Genomic DNA, 23,400 nt, shown 5'->3' with positions numbered 1-23,400 from the left:
CCAAGCCCGACTTTTTTTAATCAACTAAATGAAAACAAAGTGCGTCAATCCTGACCAATGTGTTAAAAGACGTGCAGGATCCGAGCGTCGCAGAAGCGCATGCGGGAAGGTTCCTCCCACTGAAGCGAGTGTTTTCCAAACCCTGTCTCTCAGAGAGACTTGTCACTTAGAAAATGTTCCCTGATTATGAAACTTTGGCTGAATAGCGCTTGCTCCTGTCTCCAATGTGCGACACATCCAGGAGCCGTCTGAGGAGAAGCCCAGAATCTCACATCCTCTTCAGCTCATAAGCGCTTATGATTACGCACAAGCGTGACCCAACACAGTCTCACAGTAAGACCGGGTTGGAACTGTTCAGGTTTACGCAGACAATCTTCATATAGAATTGACTTGCAGATATAAAATTACTGCAGTAAAATATAAAGCATTTTATTTAAATATCCATTCATTATTTTACAAGCACGTGAGAGCCGCATCAGATGGATGGAAGAGCTGCGGGTTGCCGATCCCTGCTCTAGTTCAAAATATCATTAAAATTCCAAAAGTGCTGAAAAGATTAAAAATGGGGCTTTCCGTGCACATACAATACATTACGGTAGCCACCGGGATTCCCTGTCTTGAGCGCACCGAATCACAACACAGATTCAGAGACGTGCGAGTTTGTCATCCAAAATGCTCCGTTTTATAACTTTTGAATGGCTGATCAGATTCAAATAATTCCAACGGTTCCTAAAAGTACATAAAAGCAGCTTTCCAACGGTTTATAGCATGAAGCAATCAGAGTTAGAGAAAATATCGCTACGAGGGGGAATCCTGCTGTACAGCCTGATTGAAACGGAGCGCAGCGGTGAAAGCGGATAACCTATAAAATGACATGTTGAGGACGCAAACTCAATACATCTCTTTTATTGTGAGGTAATAATTTCTCCGAGTTTTGCGGTTGCGGGCGGGAGTAGACATGCACGGTGCAGGTGCGGGCGGGAGTGTAACACACACGTTGCAGTTGCAGGCTGTAATGGTCAGAAATTTAGGGGGAGCGGGCAGGAGCGGGATGAAGAAAACAGTCCCGCGCAGGGGCTGTGTGTAAGTGTTTTAATTTTTTTAATGATTTCGATTAAAAATAAAGGCGCCCGGCCCGGCCCATGTCCGAGGTAATTGCACAGTTGTTGGCCCGAAGCCCGGCCCTCGGGCCGTCGGGCCGGGCCGACCCGAGGGCCTAGGGCTTCAATGCAGGGCTCTAACAACATCAGTAACATGGTTGATTTTTAGCACTGACTTGCACAACACATGTTGGTGTATAATTCAATGCAAAAACACCTATTTTTGATCTGCATCGATTTCTGTCACTTTATCTTGCATGCGTTTCAAAAGTCCGACATTTTTCCCTGTAAGATTTGGACAACTGTCTGTTGTGACACCTGACAGTCTCTCCCATTTCAATCCCAGAGTGTCCGTGCACGCATTTACCTCTGTAAAAAGATCACTCCCTGTCGTTGTCCCTTTCATCGACCGCATTGCTGCCCGCTCCTCTGTGAGCTCCGTTATCCCCCGGACAAATACGAGCAGCTGGGCTGTGTCCCGGACATCACAGCTCTCGTCTAATGAGAAAAAGTCAAAACTTGCCACTTCACGTTGCAGCTGAAGCTCCAGGTTCCCCGCAATGTCCTCGATCCTCCTGGTTACGGTTCGCCTGGACAGCGGGATTTGCTCAAATGCGCCTTTTTTTCAGGGCATATTAGTGCGGCAGAGTCCACCACTCTGTGCACTCTGACAAACTCTTCCTCCGAAAACGGCTTGCTGTCTTTAGCTATTTTGTGGGATATCACAAAGCTGGTCCTGGTTGCTGCATCCCTGGATGTGTGAAGCTTAGTAAAAAAGCCTTGCTGCTTTTGCAACTTTGCTAGCAAAGCTTCGGATGTCCGTGCCCTCTCAGCATCAGATGAGTTCTTGTATTTTTCCGAGTGTTTCTTGTGGTAATGCCGACTCAAATTGTAGTCCTTAAACACGGAAATCTCCTCCCCGCAAACCAAACACACGGCTTTACCTCCGACTTCAGTAAAAAAATACTTAGCAGTCCAATTTTTGTTGAAAATCCTGCATTCGGCATCTTTCTTTCTTTCTTTTTTTTTTTTCATGAGCGGACATTTCTCGGGCTACAATCACCAACCGCGGGCACTTGTTGCTATACGTATTGCGTCATTGTGCACGTAAAAAACAACTTCAAAATAAAAGCAATGCAGCCTTAGCCCATGCATGAAGTAAAATGAGAAACTACATTTATTTTGTAATTTCCAATTAACCTTACGCGGGCCGGTCAAAGTCAACCAAAGGGCCGTATGTGGCCCGTGGGCCGTAAAATGCCCAGGTCTGCTCTAATGGAATAATACTCTAACTCAATTCTATGGGAAACAAGACAAAAACTTACACAGGGCTGAAGAAGAACAATTGTACTCACAGAACCCTTTGAGTTTAACCCTCTCAGCCTCAAAATAAGTTTTGATAAAAGGACGAAAAACTAAGTCCTTCAGGGGTACTTCTGAGTAAAAAAAATGCTCATTGCATATGTATGTAGAGTAACCAGGTAGGTAGGTTTTAACTGTTGCAAATCTGCAACGCCTGCCTCCAGAGGGTTAGGACAAATCCTCATCTTTGCTGAACTTTATTCATTGAAGATGTATTTTTGAAGCAACAAAAAAGTTACATCAAGATCCCCTCTATTTTAGTATTTTTAATCTAGAATTGTAATCAACATTGGCCAAAAGAAAACATCACAATTTACACTTCAAATGTGCTTTTTGTTGATTTTTTTGGTCAAATTTAAAGACTTTTCGTTCATTCTGAGATTAGTGTTGATTAATTTTTTTTCTTTCAAACCCTGTAGATGTTTAATTACATGTTGTGCTTTACACAAACCAGAAGGAGAGTAAGATTCAAGCTACTTAACCCTTTTGTTGAGCATCCAGAAACCACAGTAAACAGCAGAGATCCTTCCACCAACATGTTTCACTCCTGCCTACAGGATCAGCATCATGCTTCTGTTGCAGATGAATCACAAAGAGCCTCATGTGCTGTCAGGACACCACAACATTCAATATTCTTTATGAAGGAAATGCTCACGTTAAACTAGTTAACATTCATTGAAAGTGTTACTAGTCTCACAATGCATTTTTGCAATATGAACATTAATGCCAACCAGGATTAATCTTTCCATAAGATTTTAGACGCTAACATTATCCTCATACCTCAATCTAATGATCAATAAAAAACTCATGATACAATTCAGAAAAATTTACATCTGAATGATAATTTTTCCCTTCTTAGCGGACCTCAGAGTCATGGGAAACCCATGACCTGGAAAGGCTTTAATTCATTTTCTAACTTCATGACAGACTCGCTGCAGCTGCACTTCATCAGCTCTTTCTGAAAGAGAAATTATTCCAAAAATGCACTGGGTGACTTTTGAAAGGGATTGTGTTACTGTTAGTGGATTTACTTGTCAAATGCCAGTGTGAAAACACATTAAGGAAGCTCTCTAGTGAAATAAAGCAACAGGAGGAGTTCAGGGTGGAGGGAACATAACCACAGACAATGCTGTGAGCAGTGCATGCCCTCTGAAGTCATTGCACCATCTTTGGAAACAGAGCCATTATAATCATCGTTGTCTGGAATGTGAAAGGATATGATGATGTGGAGGCAGAAAGAGGACTAGCTGACCCTGATGAGCTCATTAGCATAATCCAGCCCCATGGGCCCTGTATGCTGGGTGGTAGGACGGTGTGTTCAGTTGTAGTCAGCTCTGCATGCTATTCACACATACCCAGATAATAAAAAGAGATGAGTTCACTCCTGCTTTTCATCACATATACATGATGCAACCATCATCCATATGTCTTCCAAAGGACACTGTCCCCACATTTTTTCTTCTGCTGAAAAACCCAAAGGTTTTCCTATTCCAATTCATTTATCAACCTGAAAGGATATAAACTGTTTTATGGCCAGAAGCACACCAGAAGCTTACGACCCATCCTTCTCCAACAGGTTAAGAAGGCAGGTGATCTCTAAGATTCTGTTCAGTGAGCCCTGCTAAATACACAATCAGTTTCTAACAAATCCTTATTTAAATGAGCTATTCATCAGAAAGCACTTGGACTATATATTTCTTACTAAGACTTGGCAGCAAGATGGAAATATCTGTGCATTTTAATCAAATATGTCCACAAGTTGCTCTGTGTTTACCCCACCATGCCTGTCAGGTCATGGTGGAGGTTTTGCTGTGGTCTTTAAAAGAGACAATGTTTAGTTTTTAACGTTAATCTCAGGAAATATCCATTCAAAAGTTGTTGAAAATGAAATAAACGAGGCCCAGTTTTTGAAAAATACTGGCGGCTTTGTAACATATACAGTGAGGAACATAAGTATAGGAACACCTTGTGATTTTGCAAGTTCTCCCACTTAGAAATCATGGAGGGGTCTGAAATTCACATTGTTGGTGCATTCCCAATGTGAGAGACATAATGTAAAAAAAAAATATCGGGAAATCACATTGTATGATTTGTAAATAATTTATTTGTTTTGCACTGCTGCACATAAGTATTCGAACACCTGGCAATTAGCTAGCATTCTGGCTCTCAAAGACCTGTTACTCTGCCTTTAAGAACTCCCAATTGTCAATCAATTTCCCTCTGGGATTAATACAGTATTTGAATTAGAATTTGAATGTGAATTTCAGACCCCTCCATGCTTTCTAAGTGGGAGAACGTGCAAAATCGCAAGGTGTTCAAATACTTATGTTCCTCACCGTATGACCATAAAAATCTGGTCTAAAATACATGGCAGTGGGTTTAAGTGTCTGGGTGACGCCATGTTAGACACAATGTTTTCTTTTCCGGGAGCCTGTGAGGACAAAACACATTTACTGATTTGTAACAAGTGGTTACAAAAGTTTAACCATTCATAAATGTTGTTTTACACTTTTACCTCTTCACTCGTTGCCAGTGATGAAAGGGAGTCTGCTTGTCGTTTTGCTGGAGGTTGCGCTCCCAGAGATTTTTGAGGAATGGTCATCCATTGGTAAGGTCTTACTCAAACACAAAAATACTGCTTGCTTGCAATAATTTAGGTAGCTGCCCCCGTTGCCAGGGAAAATACACACTGTCACTTAAGAACAAAAAATATCTATAATTTGATGTAATTTTTAATTTTGAATGTCAGATTATCAAAGTAGGGTTACAAAATGTGTTTCACTGTATTTTAATTTACCAACCTCCTGGTCCAGCGGGCCCCTTTCTTTCTGAATTTACAGAATTTAATTCCTGGTGACTAACGTAGACATTGATGACGCTTGTGGTACAGCAGTAGAGTTCACATCTATTACAAAGTCTTTTAACTTTGAACAGAACGTTTTAGGACCCACACATGAAATGGGCCAAACAAGTCAGTCTCATATCTCATTCAGCAGCCTCAGCCTATAGCAGAATAACCAAAGGGATGAGCCAGGATAATTCAAGTTAACCCTAAATAGATTAATCAAAAAGGAACTTCAGTCATTCATGATACTTGATATCTGCTCCATAAGTCAATGGGGATGTATAGAATTTCAACAGGAACATTTTCACCCAGTATCATCACATATGATTTAGCTTTTGGAGCTTGTTCTTATACTAGTGTGTAACTGGTAGATTTAAAGCAGAGGAAGAGTGAAATGAAGCATGAATCCTACTTTCAGCGTTAGTGGATGCAGAGGTAGAGAAGGCCTAAATGAATAACCCTTTATCTCTGTGTAGCAGAGGTTTAGCTTGTGTTTTACTATCTAACACAGCTGGAACACACACTGACAGGAGTTTCAGGACATTTGAAGGGGAAAGCAGATTTATTAATATTGATTTGGATGAATTTTCTACTGGTTCTTTAAAGGTCAAAACAGGGGCGACGTTAGGCCCGGCTACTTGGGCTGAAGCCCCGATTCTTTAATGAAAAACCCCGGATCTAAATCGCGGAAGTAACATGCAGTACCAAAGTCCAAAAGAGAGGGAGCAGCTAGCAGTAGTTTGTATACAGTCTGCCTGAGCCTCCACCACTGCAGAAGAAGCCCTTCAGCAGCCGGCTTCTTCTGCAGTGCCTGTCTTTTTCTACACTCTGCCTGAAACACATGTGTGAAGATGGACATAAGGACGTTTTTTAGTCCAAAAGTACAATGTCAGAACCCCAGCTTTGATGAGACTGGTGTTGACTCAGGTTTGTGAGTCTTATTTGAAAATATTTGTTGTGCTGCTGGTTTGCCTAAAGTTAGCTTACTATCAGGTAACATTGTTGGAGAAAGAAAGGGAATATTTACTATCATCTCACACTAAACACTAACAGGAACAATACTCTGCTCTGAATATGCTTAATATGTAGCTTCAGATTAAAAATTATGTGGTACAAGACAAATATGATGTTGACTAGTGCGTGTCACGTGTGTGTGCACGTGCGCGCGCGTGTGTGTTAAGCCCCGGATCTTCTTCAGTCCTTAATCCGACCCTGGGTCAAAAAACGGTAAGTGTTTCCTAGTGCCTCTTTGAGTAATTTATGGTCTTTTTAGTGTTCTATTTAGTAACTCTCAGACCTAATGAGTGGAACGTTTTCTTCTAACAGATGTTTCCTGTTTAATAAATGTCTGTTTCTCCTTTATAATATTAAACAAATGTAATGAAGTCAATAGAGGGTAAACTGGATTAAATAAATTGCTTAAGAGCTATTTATTTCTATTCTCATTACTTTGTGACCAATAGCTGTAATTCTCTATTATTAGAGAATATCCCCTTGCTTGGTCTTAAGATGATTAATTAGAAGGTTCTAGGATTCTTTTAATTATTAAGGGATCGTCACACATCGCTTTGATTGAAGAACCAGTCAGGTTTGCAAACAGATACTAATTTATTTTACAAACAATTTAAGACTTGAAAAATGGTTTAAACTATTATTTACTGTGAGTGGATGCGAACTAAGAGATGGGTGTCTAGAACTAGGTGTGAATATAGTATTTCATAGTCAAAGTCTCTGCATCTCAGAGAGAGGTGAGTTCTGGATAATAAAAGAATTTGGTTTGCATCTGAGCTGTAAGCTGTTCTTATCAAACTGCATACAGACGCCGTCTCACTGTGTTCTACGTACCCAAGTGGAGACACCCTTGCAGAACCGAGATGTCAGGGCGTTGGAGACCCTGGGTACAGAAGTCTGTAGACTAACTTCTAGTATGACCAGGTCGGTCCAGAATCGCTCCAGGTAACAAAGGTGGACTGGATGAAAACAAGTGTCTCAAAACCACTCTGAAGGAGTGTTGCAAAATCAGCTTTGTTCTGCAGGAAAAATCTCTTGTTGTCCTCAGCTTTGCAGGTGCAAAAGCTTCAGGTTTTGACAGTGTGTCAAAATCCTTTGGTAGCTCATCTAAAGGTGGCCGGTCTTAAAGCTTTGCTTTCCAACCCTCGTTCTGTTGGAGGTTCGAACTTGTCTCAGGGTGGAAGCAGAGCGGCTGGTTTTATAGTTTGCTGTTTATCTATTATCAAAAATTCTCAGAATGCACACTCTGTGATGCAGAGCCGCTGAGTCTGCGAAACAAGGTTAGTTTATGTGTAATGCTTCTTAATTTAGCCTTACTTCTTGTCTGGTGTGAGTGATCTAATCCAGTAAACATACTTAGAATCACTGAACAGATTCGTGAAACATTTAATCGTTTATAATTATACATGGCAATATTTAGTGATTATTAATTGTAAGATCTTCTTTTCTTCAAGGGTTTTTCTGAAATATAAAATGATTACTTATATTATGAAATCTTCTTGGAATAAACGTTTATTTTAGTAGTTCTCTTGTGAGGAACCTTGGGGAAAGGAATGCTACTGTTCGTCTTTATTATCTGATGAAGCTTCAGTTCAGCTGATGAAGTCATCTGATTAAAGAGCCTGCGTGCAGACATTTCATCTCCTGTCAGGGTAAAATACAGCAGAACGTGTGTAGCCAGGGTTATTTGCTCTGGCCATGCATATGAACTGTGGGATCTCAAAATCAGTCCATTTGGTGACGTTACACAAAGTAACTCAGAGCAGATTAAATCTATTTTCCTGCTCAGTTACTGAATCAAGGCCTGAAGAGGATTCTGGAGTAAATTTACTTTTTGGAAAAAATTTTCCCCATGTTGAGCCCAACTAGGCTGCATCCTCTCTGGGCTGATTAGAGAACATTTGCAAACTCTTACATGTTAGTTTGACATAAACAAGTTTACCCCAAACAATAAAGTTAGTTTGAAATAAGGTAAACCCCTCATGACCCCGCACTGACCTTTAAACTTAGTCGGTAATAGGGTAGATGATATTATGTTCCCCCCAAATGGTCCATTATTTAGTTCGCTGCTCAGTTATCAAACATGCCAGGGTCTGCCCCCCCCCAGCTCTGCATATACCACCCCGGCGAAGCCTGGATGCTATAAGTTGGAGGTAGAGTAACACTGGGCCTAATTGTGTCTTGGAGCTACCATGCTGCTCATCTCTGGAGATCTCATTATAAGATCCACAAGCTGTTCAAGCATATACCCGCTCTCCAGACTCACTCATTCCAGCAGCTTGTACTGCATAACTGTCTAAAACCCCCACTGCCTGTTTTCCACTATTGACAGGATGAAGCAATTATTGTTGATTAGAAAATTGCAGAATCCACCTAAAGCAAGAAATGTAGAGACAAAGAAAATAAACTCCTTTGAGAGACTTCTGATCTAGCAGTAGGTTGTCAAACACATCAGATTCCTAAAGGAAGAGCAGCAGCTTCCAAAGTCCTGGAAAGTTTTGACTTGGCAGCTGGTGTGATTGTTGAGGTGATAATAGACAAAGTTTGTGCAGCTCTTTAGGTGTTGTTCCCTCAGACACTTTAGCTTTTGCTGTCTCATTCTTGTCGGACAGATTTGCAAGAAATTTTCAGATTTTATTTCCTCAAAAAAACAGAAGTGATGTTCATGCAAATGAAGCTTTAGAAAGGAAAAGATGGGGAATGAGATTTCCTTTAGGAGAGTAAGGTGAAAAGGAACAACGGTGCTCTCAAGCTTGTAGCCAGAAATGAGGCAGAAAGTTTAACTCTGGATGTGAAATGGAATCAGCGTCGGTGGCCGGGTGGTTTCAGATTATTTATTTACATTAAGCTGGGGGAATCCCATGGTGCTCCGGCTAAAAGCTGAGATCTTTTAGAGTTTCAATAAACAGACTTTAGTTTGGATTCTGTTTACTTACTCCCAGAACACAACTTTAAAGGAACGATGCAACAAATATGCACTAAGGCTAATCATGGCTAAAACAAATAAATCATATTTTTGCACAAGGACCCAAAAGCAGTTCTATGTAGTTAAATGAATAATTCAAATGAGTCTATAATATTGCTGTGTGTGTGCATGCTTGTGTGTGTATTTACTTGTGAGGATACATTTTTGACAAAATGCATTTGAGATGTTCTCACAAGAAAAAAAAAACCTAATAATTGGTTTTAGAGGTATGGTGTGAAGAGACTAATAGTTTAGGTTATGGTAAGGAACAGAACCCCATTGGTTATGGTTAAAGTATGGGTTAGGCGTGGTGGAGTCCCTAAAATGAATGGAAGTCAATGGGTGGGTTAGATTAGGGTTGCATATAATATACGTGTATGGGTGTGTGTGTGTGTGTGTGTGTGTGTGTGTGTGTGTGTGTGTGTGTGTGTGTGTGTACATATGCAAGCGTGTTGTGATTTTGCACTACTTAGGTGTAGCCATACTTACGCTGACAAAAAAGTAACTAACTTTTACTTTGAGTAAATTTTATTTACAATACTTTTTACTTTTACTTGAGTCAAAATTTTGGCAAATAATTGCAAAAGTATTGGTACTTGTACTTAAGTAGGACATTTTAATACTCTGGTGGGAACCGCCCATTTGGCTTGAAACTAGGCTTTCAGAAAGCTATGGGTGGAGTCACAGAGGGTCTGTCCCGTATTTCAACAGTCAATTGTCGGATCCCACCAAATTTGTCAGCACATATGTCTGTTTCAGTCTGTTTCTCACCACTGTCGGACCAAGTTCACTAAAAGGAAAATAAACTCCAAACAAATCACTTCTCTGTTTAACTAATTCTCCCATTGTCTCTTTAGCTCATGAACTCCCTGAGCCTGCCTATGAACCTACAACCTCACCACTAAGTAAACAAAACAAACAACTTCATGTTTGAAATTAGCATGCTCAAGAGGCTGGCTCCCAGCCACAAAGGTTGAACATTTAATATGGAATAAATCAGAAAAGCCAGAGAGAAACTTATCTTCCACGTGCTCCAGGCTATACTGTATGTGTGGAGTCTGTGTGTTCTTGTGCAGGCGTGTTTTCCCCCACAGGCTCAAACACACTTGATGATTGCAAACTGAACCTAGGTGTGTGTGTGAATACCTGTAATGTTTCTGTGATGTGCTGGTATCCTGTCCAGGTGTGTATCTGCTCTTTACCCATTACCTGCTGGGATAGACCGACTCTGGCCCTGCTGCAACCCTTAACAGCACTACAGTAATCAGGTTAATGCTTTGAGCAGTAACATGAACGTAAATGTCTGAACAAACAGCATAACATGAAAATAACAATAATAAAATGGTGTTTAGCTCTGTTGGCTAGCTAGAGGTGTGTGTTAATACATGCTGGTTGTTGCTTCCTTCACAATCATGGAAAAGGGAGAAGGGTTTATGGTGCAATACATTTTCCTACCTCTAGAGATAGATAGATCTACCTACTAATGTTAGCCTTTGAGTGGCGAGGGCAGAATCAGCGTGTGGGGGGCTTCCAACATGCATGATTCAATAACAATCTGGATTCAGTGAGGCAAACATCTTCTCTGACTGCAGCTCAGACTGGTTGGAGCTACAGCGACTCTGATTGAGAGTGTAGGAAGCTGTGTGTTTCATGTCAGAGTTTCCAAAAACAACACTGCTCACACACACTTTTGTTTACCAACTTGTGGCACTTAGGAAGGTCACCACGGGTTTCTCTGCTCCACTAGTGAACCCCCCACATCCATGTTCCCAAGAAGACTGTGTTAACACAACCTGGCCGTGGGGGGCTGTCCCTTCCAGATCAAAGTAGCGTCTTTATTCACAGAACTGGTCCACCGTGGTTAACGAGGAAAGTCCAGAATCAGTCCACGTGGTCACACCTAAAGTCATGAGCTTTGGGTAATGAGGAAAAACAAGACTGTGAATACAAACAGCTGAAATGAGGTTCTTCCGCCTTACAAATGGGGAGCTTGGGCATCCTGGGACTGGATTAGGGCCTCTGCGTCTTCACGTCAGGGGAAGACAGCTCAGATGGTTTGATCATTTGGTTAAATTGTCTCTGAGTTGCCTCTCAACAAAGTGTTTTGGGCATATCCTGCTAACAGGAGGTCCTCAGGTCAATCCAGGACATAATGGAAGGATTATATCTCAACACCGGCCCGCAAACAACGTAGGGTCCTACCAGGGGAGGTGGCTGAGGAAAGGTCAGGCAGGACCTTTCTGCTGCACTTTGTTGGAGTTTTTCTAATTAATTGTGAAGATTTTATTAATTGTTTCATTCTGCTTGTCCTCACAGCTCCTCTCAGCTGTGCCTCGTTACTCAGTTTCTCACACCTGTGCTCTATTAGATCATCAGCACACCTGTTACTCCTCCACTAATCATCTCTTTCAGTAAACGTCCAGTTTAATGTCCTCCACTCCTTTTCTCCACCAACATATTGTTTTAATAATAAATAACTTTGAGAAAGTTTTCAGATTCTTCTGATTAAACTGTGTTTCTGTCATCACAGTTGCTAGGCAATAGATTCATTGATGCTACTTATCTTTTTCCAGGGATTTGACCCCCCCACCCAAATTTCTAAAAATAGAAATAAAAAATAAAAGCAGAACAATAACATAATAACACATAATAGGTTTGTTAAACACAGCGGTGCGGGCTGGATCATCACATTTACACTTCCTGTTCATCAGAGGTTAATCAGGAGGATTACCTGCAGGACATGCAACACGTTTCCAGCTTCATTCAAAAAGGTTAACTGATCTTACAGTTGTCATGGTGCTGTAGATGACCTTACAAACCCTGATAAAAAGAACTGAATGCAGCACCTGTTAGATTATCTCCTCTATTAATGCTGAGGGCTGCTTCACAAATATGCTATGATTTATTCTCATGCCTGCTGATTAGAGTAATCCACTAAGCGCTTTCACAGCGACGTCTCTCTTTCTCGCCTACACAGAGTTAGGCTTTCTCACCTTCACTGAAGTTTATTTTAAATTTAATTTGAAATCTTTTTAAAATCAGAATTTAGACCCTGAAGATGTGATGGTAAAATAAAGCTTAAGAAGGGTTGATTATTAAATGATTGTGTAACGTGAATACTGAAACATAATGCACCAAATAGAAACTTTGAGACGAACCAGTTAAGCTTTTTGTTTTTCTTAGCTCCAGCTTGAGTGAGGCACAGAGAGAATCAGTTTGTACTTTAAACAAACTCCTTGTCAGTGTCAAAAGCTCTGCAGAAAAAGTGATGCAAGCTGCTCTTAAATACACCATTTGCTTTAGTGTACATTTTCATTCCCAATGCATTTAGTGCCACCTAAACAATCCAGCATTAACCAGTGGGGAGTTTAGTGTGATAAATGCTTCCTGTTCTGTGAGCAGAGTCGAGTGGAATTTGACTGCTTTAGATGAGAATTCATAAAGAGTTGAATTACTGTAAAGAAAAATTATATCTCAGCTTAAGAAGGGCTCATAAACTGTCTAACATTAATCTTTGCTAGAATGACCTCCTGACAGTTACCATAAAGTCTGGCTATTATCCAGACTACAGGGAGATAGGAACATCTTTTTCTTTTGAATAAACCCTGCAGATTCAAGTAGTCAAAGTCAAAAGGTCATCTTAAATATATTTTTTGCAAGAGCTGAGCGATATAGATTAATATTTCCTTGGACCTGTAGAGACACCATCTGCACTGCAGATGATATCTGCTTTGAAGTTGTGTGATTTCCATTTTTTGTAAATAAAAAGATAAATCTAGCATAAACAGAGAGGTGTGTGTTTGCGTTTTCTAAGTTTGTAACTTCAGTTGTTTGATATCAAGTCAGCAATTTATCCAGATCTCTGTGATTCAGGCTTGGCATCAACATCTGTGTTTTCCTGTAGTTAAAAGTCTTTTGAATATACCGCATGTGGAAACCCTATCTGTTAATGGGTTTTCAAAGGATAAGAAACAAAAAAACTCTATCCTGCATTTTCTCAGTCAGGTGCTGCCAAAAGGAAACTCTGGTGCACAGGCAGCAGTAAAACATCTGAAGTCACCCCTCCCTCTAGGCTGTAGCCCAAACATAAAAAAATCAGCATCTTCATCTGTGGATCACGACTGAGCCTGCTGTACGGGTTCATTTACTTCCAAACACCTTTCACCTCCAGTATCACATCATTCACACCTTAACCATGAACTTCCTTCTAAATCAGAGTTTGAAATGGGTCTGAGAAACCGTTCGACTGTTGTGACAGAGCCGAGTCGGTGAGTCTAAAGTCAGCTGCAGCACTGAGAGGGCTCCATGCTAAATCAGCACTGCCATCATCCTGCTGCTTAAACTGGTTTCATGTGTAGCAAACACTTAGGGCCGGAATATACTTGCTTTTTAACCTCGCATTGGCGCAGGCAGCAGGCTGTATCTTTGTTCACACAGGCTACTTCCTGCTGCACTGCACATAGTACTGCACGTGATACTGGAGGATTCTGCTAGGGGACACCGTTGAGTACTCAGACCTGGGTTTGTGGGACACAACCAAGGGGTCACCCCCTGGGGGTTTCTCAGTGTCAAGGCGCCTGGCCTTGCGAGGCGATGTCTTGCGAGGCAAGACTCCTTGCTTACGAAGACACTGTCCTTCCTTGGTCAAAGAAAACGGTTAAATGGAACAGACTTACATCACGTGACGGCGGCTTCCACGGCGGTCACATAATGTCATTTGACACGGGAGATAACGTTATAATTTATATGTATTAGTTTCAATATAAGTATATAACGAGCTTTAACTTTTTAAATTGTGTATATGTTTATTAAATTAAAAATATAAGTGAGTTACTACCTGCTAGCCAAGAAGCTGCAACTACTAAGCAACTAACCAACCATAGAAAACTTCTTTGGATCTAAAAAAACATTTTTAATTAGTTGACTTACTTTTAAACTTGAAATTTGTCACCGAGTAGCTGTCAGTGTCGGTACAGGATCTGCGCGGGTGCAGGATCGGCTCGGGGTCCTTCGACTGCCGATGACGTCAGAGTAGCTGATTGGCTGAACATGAAGCTTACGGAAGTTACGTTATCACGTTATGATTTTGATTGGTCAGAACAAATTTGCGGCCGTAGTCTTAGCGGTTGTAGTCCGGTAGTCCAAAAATCAACACTTTTTGGAGAAAATATGTTTGAATTTCCAAAGGAAATGTAAAATATAAGCAAATGATAAACGGTGACCCTCAAAAGTTCTTGATGTTGATGAGATGGGGCAAAGTAAAATATAAAAACTTTATTGAAAGACACCAAGCAATATTTTGAGTCAAAGAATGTATTTAGATAGCAACTAAGGAAATATACAGACGAACTCCACATTAATACAAACAGATATGGCTTCACATATAAGAACTGTTCTATTTTTTGTCGGTCCGATGTTGGTTTTATGCAGTTTCACATTCTTTACAAAACAAAGATAATATGGCGTTTTATTAACAAATTAAAATTATAAAGAAAACATTTAAGCGTTAACAAACAAGATTTTATTAACACAACTGCTGATGTCTTTCCAAAACATATGTGTGAAAGCCGAGTAGATTTGCAGTAATGTGACGTCATCGGCAGTCGAAGGACCCCGAGCCGATCCTGCACCGACACCGGCTTCTGATCCACCGTCCTTTTGAAAACACTGTGGCGTATTCTGTGTAATTTTTGACCAAGACTAGGCTACAAGATGTCACGAACTCCTCCAGCTGACTGCATTCCATTCATTCCTGCCACTAACGTGGCGACTGACGTCATCACGCCGACACTACTTAAGGAAGTGCCGGCGTTTCATTCATTGCTCAGTCATCGTTCTCACCAGACTTTGCATCGAGTCTCCAGGCTTACCAGCCCTCTAAACCCTCAAGCTACACCTACAGGAAATAACCACGCCGGTTATCTCCGTCTCTCCGCGTCTGGGCAACAGCACTCTCAGTCACGCTTCAGATCTGCCAACGAACCTGACAGGATGACTGAGCCAAAAGTTGACCCAGCGGAGTTTGCGCGTCTGCGTGCCGAAGTGGCTCAACAGCGCGCAACCTTGGATCAGCATACGGCAGAAATGAACCAGCTCCGTGCCATAGCTGATCGCCAAGCAACTAAGATCGAGTCACTCACCGAGCTAGTACTCCAGCTGACCACCGCTCTGCAACGTCAGACCGCAGCTGTTCCTGACAGGATGGAACCACGCCTCAGCCTTCCAGAGAAGTGGGACGGAACCAGGGGATCCCCGGAGGGCATGTTGGCGACCCTGGCCATGACTTTCGAGTGCCAACCGGCACGTTACCCCACATCCTGCTCTCGTGTCGCCCTGCTGACCTCACTGCTGACAGGTCGAGCCGGTGAATGGGCGGCAGCTCTTTACAATCAGAAATCTCCTGCCTGCAATGACTATGAGACTTTTGTAAAGGAGATGAAAAAGACTTTTGTGCACCCCAGCAGCGAGGTCTCGGACGAGACGCGGCTGCTTCAGCTTCGCCAGGGCTCCCAGACGGCGGCTCAGTACACCTCTCGCTTCCGGACGACAGCAGCTCGGTTGAGGTGGGATGACGCCGCCCTAAAGGCCGTTTACCTGGAGGGACTGTCACCGAGAATCCGGGAGGGCATGATCGGGCACGAGGTCCCAACCTCCCTGGACCTGGCAGTGGATCTGGCTCTCCAACTGGACCGCTGCATCCTGAACCGGCCGAGCACCATGTCAGCCCCCGTACACACCAGGACGTCACCCCGCCGGCCGGCTCACCAACTGACGGAGGAGCCGATGCAGCTGGGACATCTTCCCCCTGAGGAACGGGCACGGCGCTACCAGGAGGGAAGATGCGCTTACTGTGGGGATTTGGGTCACCACCGTGGCACGTGCCCAAAACGACCGGGAAAAGGTCCCTCCGGGTCGGAGTAGGAGCTGTCCCACCCGGAGTCTCCACCTTTCCGGCTCCACACCGAACCACTCTCTCGGTCTCCCTCCACCTGGACCAAGGCCCGACCAGACTGGAGGCACTTTTAGACACTGGGGCTGCGGAGTGTTTTATCGATCACGGACTGGTTACTCGGCTCAAGATACCCCTCACCGCCCTCGACCGACCCATTCCCGTGACCTCTGTGGACGGCCGGCCCATCATGCCGTACCCTCTCACCCACCGAACTCAGGGTCTCCACATGACTATTGACCAACACCGGGAGACCCTCCACTTCCTGGTCATCCAGGCTCCGGCCACGCCACTCATCCTGGGTCATTCCTGGTTCTGCCGCCATGAGCCTCACATCTCCTGGTCCACCAGTAAAGTCCTGGCCTGGGGCACGGGTTGCCATAACCACCGGGACTCCCCTGCACCTCGGACCAGAGCAGCCACTCCCACAGACGTAGACCTGACGCTCATCCCTCCTCAATACCACGACCTCGCTCAGGTCTTCGCTAAAGAACCCACTACCAGGTTACCTCCTCACCGACCCTACGACCTGGAGATCAGGCTCCAGCCCGGCACCACCCCCCCTCGGGGTCGCCTGTTCTCCCTCTCTCCGGCGGAAACCCGGGCTATGGACAATTATATAACTGATGCCCTGCAGAAGGGATTCATCCGACCCTCAACATCCCCCGGGGCCGCGGGGTTTTTCTTTGTTAAGAAGAAGGAGGGTGATCTCCGGCCCTGCATAGACTATCGAGGGTTAAATAAAATAACGATCAGGGACCGTCACCCTCTCCCTCTCATGGGCACCGCTCTGGACGCCATCACACAAGCCGCAGTGTTCACTAAACTGGATCTGCGCAGCGCCTATAACCTCATCCGTATTAAGGAAGGTGAGGAGTGGAAGACCGCTTTTATCACGCCCACTGGCCACTATGAATATCTGGTGATGCCTTTTGGACTCTGCAACAGCCCCGCCGTCTTCCAGCGGTTCATTACAGATGTGCTGAGAGACATGTTGGGCCGCTGGGTCTTTGTCTATCTAGATGACATCCTCATCTACTCCCGCACGGCCGAAGAGCACATCCGTCATGTTCGAGCGGTTCTGTCCCGCCTCCTGGACCATGGACTTTACTGCAAACTGGAGAAGTGTGCGTTTCACCAGGAGTCCACTTCCTTCCTGGGTTTTACCATCTCCTCCCAGGGCCTGAAGATGGACCCCCAGAAGGTTCAGGCCGTAGCTCAGTGGCCTCTACCCACGACCCTGAAGCAGCTGCAAAGCTTCCTGGGTTTCTCGAACTTTTACCGGAGATTTATACGCAACTTCAGCTCCCTCGCAGCACCACTGACCTCACTCACCAAAACCACCAATCAGCCTCGCCCTTTTCGCCTTACTCCAGAGGCTGTCCGTGCTTTCCATGAGCTGGTCGGACGTTTCACTAAGGAACCCATCCTCCTCCACCCGGACCAGACCCGGCCCTTCGTCGTGGAGGTGGACGCCTCAGATGTGGGAGCGGGGGCCGTTCTCTCGCAACGGGGTCCAGACTCTAAGCTCCACCCATGTGCCTACTTCTCCCGGAAGTTTTCCCCCACACAACAGAACTACGGGGTCGGTGACAGAGAGCTGCTGGCAATAAAATGGGCGCTGGAGGAATGGAGGCAGTGGCTCCTGGGGACCACCGATCCCTTTCTGATCTGGACCGACCACCAGAATCTCATTCATCTACAGACTGCCCGCCAGCTCAACCCACGTCAGGCTCGGTGGGCCCTCTTTTTCGAGCCGTACCACTTCCATATCGCCTACCGGCCCGGCTCCAAGAACCTCAAGGCGGACGCTCTCTCTCGGCGTTTCGCACCAGATGCCGCCCCCCCGGAGCCTCGGACCATTCTGCCGACTCAACGCTTCCTGGCCTCCCTCCAATGGCCGTTGGAGCAGTCCATACAGGCGGCACTTCCTGGCGATCCAGCGCCGCCGGAGACCCCACCGAACCGTCTCTACGTTCCCGCCTCCTGCCGGCAAGAGGCGCTCACGTGGGGGCATTGTTCGCGGCTCGCGGGACATCAAGGACAAGCCCGTACCCTCCAGTTCCTCCGTCGGGCTCTCTGGTGGCCGTCCATGAGGAAGGACGTCCGCGAGTTTACAGCTGCATGTGATGTGTGTGCTCGCTCCAAGTCCTCCAACCGACCCGGCGCTGGAGAGTTGCAGCCTCTCCCTGTGCCCAAACGGCCGTGGTCACACATCGGGCTGGACTTTGTCACGGGACTGCCGGTGGTCGACCACCTGGACACTATAATGACTATCACGGACCGTTTCTCCAAGGCCGTGCACTTAGTGGCCATGGCCGGCCTCCCCACTGCCAAGAGAACGGCCGAACTGCTCCTGGAACAGGTGGTGCGGCTCCATGGTTTCCCTCAGGACGTGGTTTCCGACCGAGGACCCCAGTTCGTCTCATGCTTCTGGAAGGCGTTCTGTCGCCTGGTCGGTGCTTCCACCAGTCTGTCCTCTGGATACCATCCGCAGACAAACGGTCAGACAGAGAGAGCTAACCAGCAGCTTGGACGCTACCTGCGCTGCTTCGCTTCGTCCCAGCCGACCACCTGGCCCCGCTTCCTCCTGTGGGCGGAGCTGTCACACAACCTCCAGACCTCCTCTGCCACGAGTCTGTCTCCCTTCGAGACCTGTTACGGTTATCAGCCTCCTCTGTTTGATCATCAGGTGCCAGAGGTGGAGGTCCCTGCTGCCCAGACGCTGGTCCGCCGCTGTCGGCTCGCCTGGATCCGGGCCCGTGCGGCCATCACCCGGGCCAACACGGAGTATGCCCGTCAGCATCGCCGCCGCCACCGGCCTGGCCCCGTCTTCCGGTCTGGCGACCAGGTGTGGCTCTCCTCCGCTAACCTGAGGATGCCGGCTGGCTCCCGGAAGCTCACTCCTCGCTTCCTGGGTCCGTTCCCTGTCCTCAAGGTCATCAATCCAGTCACCTGCCATCTACGCCTCCTGGCTGCTCTCCGGATCCACCCGGTCTTTCACATCTCCCAGCTTAAGCCGGTGATCTCCTCTCCTCTCCACCCTCCACCGGTCCGGGTGCCTCCGCCCCGCGGTGTTGAGGCGGATCGCACCTACACGGTCCGCAGGATACTGGACGCCCGCCGCCGGGGACGAGGTTGGCAGTATCTCGTGGACTGGGAGGGGTACGGGCCTGAGGAACGCTCTTGGGAGCCCACGAGCTCGTTTGTCGATCCTGCCCTGTTAACAGACTTCTGGGCCCGCCGTCCTGGGACTTCGGGTGCCGTCCCTAGAGGGGGGGGTCCTGTCACGAACTCCTCCAGCTGACTGCATTCCATTCATTCCTGCCACTAACGTGGCGACTGACGTCATCACGCCGACACTACTTAAGGAAGTGCCGGCGTTTCATTCATTGCTCAGTCATCGTTCTCACCAGACTTTGCATCGAGTCTCCAGGCTTACCAGCCCTCTAAACCCACAAGCTACACCTACAGGAAATAACCACGCCGGTTATCTCCGTCTCTCCGCGTCTGGGCAACAGCACTCTCAGTCACGCTTCAAATCTGCCAACGAACCTGACACAAGACACCTCCCGTGTATCCTCGCTCAGCTAGCTAAACGGCTAACAAACGGAGAACACACACCTCGGTAGAACATGAACATTGGAACACGTCTTGGTGGCTTCCAATGACGTGTCTCCTAGGCAACCAGGGCGGGGCCAAGACATTAAGGCAAGGTTCCTTGGCATTGAGAAACACCCCCTGAATCCTGACCTGTTTCCAACAGTGCCAAAAATGCAGATCCACCCTCATCCTGTAGGTGCTGGCACTAAAACAGAACAAGTTCCCATTGACTAATTTCTCTAATTTCCCTCTGGGATTAATAAAGTATTATTGAACTGAACTGTATTGACTTCCATGGTAAAAATGCCAATTTCCCAACAGAAATAAACATGTTTACAGCCTGGTTAAAAATAACATCCTAGGTTTAATAGATCTAGTTTCCATTCATGTCTGAGGAGTTAAATTTTTTTTGTAACTCTTGAGTGCAATTAAATGCTTGAAATAATCAATGAGCATCAGAGCCGAGTTAGCGCTAGGAGCTAGCTCTGGGGAAAGGCCTCAGCTTGGGCTTCACGTTAACAGATGTTCGGCCATTTCGGCTCTCTGGACTTTGGTTGTGTCCTGTGTGTTTGTGTCTGGATGTTAATCATGGAATTATTTGGACAAAGAGGGTAAGATATGGTATTGACTACACTAACAGATCATCCAAGCAGTTTCTTCTTTATTTTTATCAGTCAGTAAAATAATGTTGTAAATTTCTGTACTTTATTTCACTGGTTGAACGGGGGAAAAGGCTATGAATTTAACGTAACACAGCTTGGTCAAAGATGGGTTGAAATAGAACATGTTGGTGGGGCTGGCTGGCTGACTGGGTACCAAAACTCCAATGCCCGGTTCACACTGTGCAGTTTTTGGCACTGTCTTGAGAACACCTCCTGAAGCATATGTCAGCAGACCACTAATCAAAACAAATCTGAAAAGATAAAATAAAGAGTCGCCATTAACACTTCTTTTTAGTGTCAGCTCATGACCCAGCTCAACATCCTCAAAGAGGATGCATCGCTTAGAAAACCCTCGCTTTGACCTCAGACTCCAGCTGCTTGTCTCCATTTCCCATTTTCCAGATAAACAGCTGAACTGTCTGTTGGGTGTTCATCCTTCTGATCCTCCTTAATAAATGAAAACCCCACCAACCTACAGAGAAGCAACAATCTGTCACAGATCGCTGCAATATCTAAACTTTTGCCATGAATTCTGTCTCACTGTTTACTCTGCAGCTCCGCTCCATGAGCTCATCACACCCGTTTTCACGGAGCAGATTATCCTCTTTCTCTGCAACAATACGCTACTGAACCACCCTTATCAGCTGAATGTGTGAAATTTCCACCAACAGCAAAGGGATCTCATGTTTTTGTTTTCCTCTCACTCTCACAGATCACATAATAACGGTTTTCACAATTTTTCTGATGGTCTACAAATGTAGGTTAATTATTTTTAGTATAACTCCTGTTTAACTTGGGCTATTAACATAAAAAAACTGGTGTGTAGTATATAATCCGCATTTTAAACATAAATTGAAACTGAAGCTCAGAGAGGCGGAGTCTTGCTGCTGAGACGTCCCAAAGGTGTGGTTTCATTGGTCGATTAGACAGGAGCCATTGGTTTTCAAGCAGTTTGAAGACTTTTTGAGGCTGATTTGGTCGTGAGATGGCTTGCAATCCTGCGATCAGAGATTCACAAATCTGCTGCTTTATCCTTTGGAGGCAGCCCAGTGAGGCGGGCACCCGGCTTCTCCTTCTCTCTGCCGGGAGTAGCTGCTTCACACAGGTGGCACGCTCTCATCTCCCAAGGAGGCCAAGACATACCGCGTGTCCACTTGGCTTCCATACGAGGCTTTAGTTGTGCTGCTTGCCTGTGGAGCTCACTGAAGAAGATAACAGAAACACAGCAGATCTTTGAGTTGATTCTGGAGTTGCTTTATAAAAGTCATCACGCTAAAAGGGCTCAATAAACCTCTGAAAGCTTGAGTTAGCATGTAGTTAATCTCCTGCTGATCTCCAACCTGCTCCGACTGAGGCGGAGCATGACCTGACATGAGCGGTCAGGGTGTCCGGCTGCGATCGCAACGGTCTTTGGCTGGTCTTTAGCTCCACAGGTGACCAACATGATTACAGCATTGCACGGAAGATCCATCTTATCTTCTTGGGTTAGCTAAGTTAGCTAGTAACTAAATTGGTTCTTTTGTTCCAGCCCTGACCCAAATGTTAAAGCCCCAACCTCATCTCTATCTATTTCCACGAGACATGTGACACAGTCAAAATGGCGGTGGTGGGAACCCTCCATTTTATATCAAAACTATGTTAACTGAGCCAAGGGCATTATCTGTCCATGTATATATGTGTTGATGGGTACAACCAAAACAAGCCCTGTGACAATAGAAGAGATCAGTTACTGGTTAATTTTGAGATCACAGCAGAAAACAACAGACAACAGTGGTGTCATTGACATGGTGGTACCTCGTTTATTACGGGAGTTATATTCTAAAAATAACCCACAACAGGCGAAATCCGCAAAGTAGTCAGCTTCATTTATTACGATTATTATGGATGTTTGTACGCATGAGTACGCAGCTGTATTGTTGGGATGACAAACAAACAAGAACACACCAGAAGGTATGTTTCTCAACAGTTTTATTTAAGCAAACACAGTGTGCTGTAAATAAAAGGATGCAAAATTGCACAAAAAATCAGCAAAACAGAGATGCCACGAAAGGTGAACTGTGCTATAGCGAGGGACCACTGTAGTATGAAAGACCTCTAAACCAGAGATAGAGTGACCATGGCGAGTGTGTCTCACTCGTTTTGTCAACTCTGCCTACTGGTTACTTGCATATTGCAGTAAGCGAACGTATCACGTTGATTTGAGGGGTCACACACAAACACAACAAATCAACACAAGTTACACGAAGCAGCCCTTTTAAACACACTTACATGCGGTTAAAATGCAAGTATAGTAGGTAAAATACACTTTGCTGGTCAATAACTAGTTTTTTGCAGTTCACCCTTATGGAAACTGAAACTTGTCATCCTTTGCCACAGCAGCAGTAAACTCTGAGAGGTTTTGCTAACACAACAGAACCAACAGATGCTCCTCTACTAGATCAGTGACAACTTCATTCAGCTGTGTAACAAAGTAATGTCAAACTTTAATTGACCCATATATTCATGTGTGATGATCTGAGGTCAGGTTGCTAGGGCAACATGTCCAGGAGAGAAACTCCTGACATTTTCCAGCTCCTCTTGGGAGATGCCCAAACAATTCCTGACCAGAAGGGATATGCAGCTCCTTCAGTAAGTCCTGGGTCTGCTCCAGGGTCTCCCCTCACCCTCATCCTAACCTTAACCCTCTTGCTACCTAAAACGTTACTCTCACTGGGATCAAGCGTTTGTTTCCCATGCATTCTGACTGTGAATTTCCGTATTTGCCGCCCAAGGGGAACGTTAGAACATACCATCTGGCGAGGGGGATGTTACAAATACCCTCTACTTTTAACCTCCACCTTGGTAGTTGAAACCTCCCCCTCGCGTTGGCTCGGTCCAAACTCGACCAATGACGAGGCGGCTCC

The sequence above is a fragment of the Nothobranchius furzeri genome, chromosome 17 (genome assembly GCF_043380555.1).
Source record: "Nothobranchius furzeri strain GRZ-AD chromosome 17, NfurGRZ-RIMD1, whole genome shotgun sequence".
Classification (NCBI taxonomy): domain Eukaryota; kingdom Metazoa; phylum Chordata; class Actinopteri; order Cyprinodontiformes; family Nothobranchiidae; genus Nothobranchius; species Nothobranchius furzeri.
This window is presented reverse-complemented; position numbering follows the sequence as displayed.